Genomic DNA, 5,680 nt, shown 5'->3' on the forward strand with positions numbered 1-5,680 from the left:
TTGAAGAAAAATTTAGATGACTTGAAGTAAGCACCTCGGCAATGGTAATTTAAATTTGATAGTTTTATGCATGAGCATGGATACAATAGGTGTCATTTAGATCATTGTGTTTATTTTAAGAGGTTGGATGATGATAGCTATGTTATTTTATGTTTATGTATTGACGAAATTCTTATAGCTAGGTCTAACATGGATCATATTAAGGGGCTGAAATGCCAGTTAGCACATGCTCTTTCTATGAAGAATTTGGGGATAGAAAAAAAAGTCCTTGGAATGAAGATTTGTAGAAATAGGATGAAAAAGAAATTGAGGCTATCTCAGGCTAATTACGTTGAGAAGGTGTTGCAATGTTTCTCTATGGAGAACACTAAAGTTGTCAGCACACCTTTACCTTGTCATTTGAAGTTGACTAAGGAGATGTGTCCTAAGACATGAGAAGAGGAGGATAAAATGTCTAAGGTACCCTAATCTTCAGCTAAAGGAAGCTTGATGTATTTTATGATATGTACAAGGCCAAATATTGCACATGCAGTGGGAGTCATTGGCAAATATATGAGTCACCTAGGAATTGAGCATTAGAATGTAGTAAAATGGATTCTTAGATATTTGAGAGGAACATCTAATAAGTGTTTACACTTTGGGGGTTCTACTATTGATTTACAAGGTTATGTTAACTTACATTTTTCAGGGGATATTGATACTGGGTGAAGTACTATAGGTTATGTATTTACTGTTGATGGGGTAGCTATGAGCTAGGTTTCTAGGTTATAGAAGGTTAATGTTTTATCCGCTATAGAGGCAGAGTATGTTGCTGCTACAGAGGCAACAAAGGAGATGATATGGCTTCAGTTCTTTTTAGAAGAATTGGGATACACTTAGAAGGATAATTATTTTCTTACAAATAGTCAAAGTGACATTCATCTTGCAAAGAATTTAGCTTTGCATTAAAAGACTAAACACATTCAGTTGTACAATTTCATGTAGTTAGTTTTGGATAATGGATAGTTAAAGCTAGATAAGATACATATAGATGACAATCCATCAGATATGTTGACAAAGGTAGTGACAAGGGAGAAGCTAAATTCCTCTTCAGCTTCTATTGGTCTTTGAAACTAAACAAGAATCAAAGAGGAACAAAGTCCAGGGGGTTTGATCTAATAGGAGCCTCATGGTGTAGTGGCATAGCTAAAAGATTAGTCTCCAAGTGGGAGATTGTTTTCTAGTGTGGAGTCTAATTTTTTTTTTGAAAAAAGGGGATAAAAATTTATTCAATTAAATCCAAATTATAGGAGGCCTCAAGCCCATCAACCAAGTCACCAACCCAACATAGTTACGATCTATCCTTATCCACTAATTGCTTGAAGATCCCACTAAGATCAACAGGAAGATCATCTCTATCAGAAATATCCCAACTAGCACCCTTCTCTGATGCCCATTTTGCCAAGACATCAGCCACTCCATTCCATTCCCTAGGAATATGATAGAAAATGATCCCATAGACAAAGATACTCAAGTGGAGAATCTCTCTAACAATAGATGCAATTTTCCAGCTAGATTCATCCACTCTCCAGTTATTAATCATATCCACAACTATCTGAGAGCCAGACTCACACACCATTCTCCTCCATCCAAGAGAGCAAGCCCGCTCCATAGCCACTTTAATGGCCAAAGCCTCCATCAAGTTATTGGAATGAACTCCTTTGTGTATAGAGAATATGAAAATAACATTACCATCTACATCTCTCCCAATCCCCTCCACTCCAGCCTGTCCAGGGTTCCCACGGGAGGAGCCATCAGTGTTAATCTTTAGGATTGCCGCAAGAGGAGGGCTCCATCTCCCCACTCTGCAAATCTTCCTCTTTTGTGGCTAATATCTCTTACTGCTACTAGTTTCAGATCCTTTATCCACTAATCCTAAATTTTTGATAATACGAGAATCCCCAGGATCCACTGGCTCTGACATATCACATTTAGCAAAGATAGTCTCTTGAAGCCTGGATAGGATCAACTGCCATAGTTTAGTGGTTCCCAAGCTGGAATTACAAAAAATTTGACAGTTACGCTCCAACCAAAGATTCCATAGAATGAAAGAAGGTCCAATAGCCCAAGCCACTTGAAGGAATGAAGTTTTCGTAGGGGGTCTGCCAAGGCTGGCCCAAAATTCAATAAGAGATACGGCATGAATACATCTATGGCACCATGCCTCCCACCACTTATGCTAGATCTCACTAGAGAGAGGACATAAGAAAAACACATGAGAAGCATCTCCCTCATCCAACAAACATAGGGGACAAGCATCGCTGGAGATTATCCCAAGTAAGACATTTTGCGCAACCAACCAAAGAAAAAAATTACATTTCAGCCAAGAAAATTTATTCCAGACCTGCCTCCACTAGGGAACCTCCTGAATAACATTACATTGCTTATCCAGCCGAGCATATCCCTGGGCCACACTGAACTTACCTTTTGGGCAAGGTCCCCATGCCAGGATGTCTTTGTCTTTAGAAGAGTTGCAAAGCCTAGAGAAGAGAATATGTGCCAATTCAGCCTGACTGTCTGGGGAGCCCCCTATGGGCCAAAGCTATGGATCCTTCCAGCTAACCACCTCCATCAAACCACACCTCTAGATAGCCTTGAAGTGAGCAACTGTGGTCCAACCTGTAGAAGAAAAAACATGATACAAAGGCCAAAGGTGGGGAAAACTGGAGAGAATAGGAGGGTGGCCATCCCAAGAATCTTGCTAGAATAACACACTTGACCCCTAATTACAAATCCAGAAAAGACCATCCTTAATTAGAGGAGCGCCCCTTTTAAGGGTGTCCCAAATAAAGGACCCCTTACCATCAATCTCAAGTCTGGGAATATCCTAAAACTCCACTCCTGGGAAATACTTATGGGTCAAAATCTTGGCCCAATCCCGGTCTTGATTCTTGCACCATCATTAGTATAACTTTGCAGCAAGAGCTTTGACACCGAGAGCCATACATTTAAGGCCCAAACCCCTAGCAAACTTAGGCAAGCAAATAGTGTCCTAGTTGACTAAGCTCCATTTAGAGGATTGAAGGTTGCTTGACCAAAGGAATTGTCATGAAAAAGAATCAAAATCTTTCATAACTCCCATGCGAGGGGTTTGCACTAAGCACCTGTAAATAGGGAGGGCCTGAATCACAGTCTTGACTAGGGTAACCCTCCTAGCTAATGAGAGCCACCTATGTGTCCAATTCCTCACTCTTTTATGAAATTTTTCAACAATACCTTTCCAATATTCTTTCTGTTGAGTCCCCAAAGCTAAAGGAACTCTGAGATAGATCAAAGGGAGGGATCAATCTTGAAACCTGAGAATTCTAGCAATCCTGAGCTGAATCGACTGAGGAGTATTAAAGAAATAAATATAAGATTTCCCTTCATTAATTTTTTGTCCAAAAGCTTTTAAATAACTATCCAAAATATTTCTAAAGTTCCTTGCCTCGTTGGCAGTAGCCAGGCCCATCAGGCCAGTATCATTCACAAATTGGAGGTGCGTGTATGAAGGAATATCATTACCCCACTTCCACCCTTGAATAAGTCCTAGTTGTGCTTGAGATTTTATAAATCTACCTGAGCCCTTTGCCATAATAATAAATAGATAAGGAGAGATAGGATCCCCCTAGTGAAGTCCTCAAGAAGAAGAGAAAAGGTCAGTAGGTTCTCCATTGATAAGAACTGAAAAGGATGGGGAAGACACATAGCCGAGAACCCAATCCACCCATTCTGTAGTAAATCCAAAAGCTAAAAGCACACGACATAAAAAAGTCCCAAATAACTCGATCATATGCTTTAGCTAAGTCCAGCTTAATAAACATAGCCTTTTCCATGGACAAGGCCATAGAATGAATAGCTTCTGTAGCAATAGCCACCCCATCAAGAATCTGTCTCCCATTGAAAAAACCTCCCTGTTCCTCGAAAATCAGAGTGGTAAGGAAAGGCCTGAGCCTTTCAGCAATTAATTTGGTGATGATTTTGTATGTGACACTACATAGAGCAATGGGTCTAAACTGGTCCAACCTGTTAGCGCCATCAATCTTGGGAATGAGAGCCAGAAAAGTAGCATTCATAGACTTGAGCATTTGTTTATTTTGATATGACTCCTAGACCACATCTAGAAGATCAAATTTAATAATCTCCCAAAACTCCTCGAAAAATTCAATGAGAAACCCATCTGGGCTCGAGGCTTTACCTTTTGGCATACCAAAAACTACTTTCTCCAATTCCTCAATCATAATAGGTTTTAAAAGATCTCTGTTCATACTGCTGGAAAATAGATGAGGAATGCAGTCTAAAATAGATCTAGTCTCCTCCAAGGAAGCAGGGTCTTCCTTAGAGAAGAGTTGAGAAAAGTATCTGATGGCCTCTGAAGCAATCGCCTCCTTGGAACATAGCTAATCACCAGAAGTAGAGACAAGTGAAGTGATAGAATTCCCAAACCTGCGGGCCTTGACAGTGTTGTGGAAGAAAGCTGTGTTTCTATCTCCCTCCTTCAACAAGTCTACTCAAGACTTTTGTTTCCAAAATATTTCCTCCCAAAGCTCCCATTCTTCAACTTCCTTCAGAGCTGAGGATTCTTGAGACATCAAATCTGGAGTCATGCCTAAGTCCCTGATCTGGCGAGTGACATTATTCAACCTAGCTTGAGCATAACTCAAATGCTCTTGTAGGTTTCCAAAACACTGATTGTTCCACTTCTTCAACCTAAACTTAACATGTTGAAGTCTCTTCTCGAAGGTGCACATAGAAATTCCATGTGAAGGCTTACCCTCATACCACCAGGCAATCATAAGCTCCTGTAGGGAGTGATCCATCAACCACATCAGCTGAAACTTGAAAGAGGGATTCTTGGAGGTCTTGAAAGGGGTGATAGAGAGCCTAATAGGCCAGTGATCAGAGCCTCTCCAATCAAGAATTTTCGAACGGGTAGCCCATCTACTATGCATCCAATAGTAGGATACTAGGAATCTATTGAGCCTTTTAGAGATAGCCTCTGTCCCACTCCTTTTTTTGTTCCAGGTGAATATACCAGAGTTGGGTTTAACATCAATAAGATTCAAAGAACCAATATTATTGCTAAGCATATTAGAAGAAGGACCCAGATGGAAATGTTCGCCCCTCTTCTCCTCTAGACTCATAATAGCATTAAAATCTCCAGCCACAATCCATGGAAGAAAGGGGTCCAAAGAACAGACAAACATAATATGAGACCACATATGAGATTTACCAACCAAGTCACTAGGAGCATAAATATTAGAAAATAAGTACCTTTCACCTGTCTCAAAATGAGAAGCCAGGAAGGAGATAGAAGACCTACTCCCAATCCACCACAAAGGAGTCACCTTCATAGGATTCCAAAGACAAGCAAGGCCCCCTGAGTTCCCATGAGCACTTACTCCCTGCTAACAACCTTGGGGCCAAATCTTTGGTCCACAGTTATTCAATTCATCAATTGAAAGCTTAGTTTCCTAAATGAACAAAACATCTAGAGAATGAGACTCTATCAATCTACGAACAACCTTTTGTCTAGGGATGCTACTCAACCTCCTCACATTCCAAGATAGAATAATCATTTAGAGGACTGAGAGAAATGGGAGTCAATGGGCATCACTAACCCTACCTCAACCAAAGTCTCGCCCATCATCTTGACCTTCTC

This window comes from Cupressus sempervirens, chromosome 5, assembly GCF_028749045.1.
Source record: "Cupressus sempervirens isolate cs-2001-9-10 chromosome 5, ASM2874904v1, whole genome shotgun sequence".
In the NCBI taxonomy this organism is placed as follows: domain Eukaryota; kingdom Viridiplantae; phylum Streptophyta; class Pinopsida; order Cupressales; family Cupressaceae; genus Cupressus; species Cupressus sempervirens.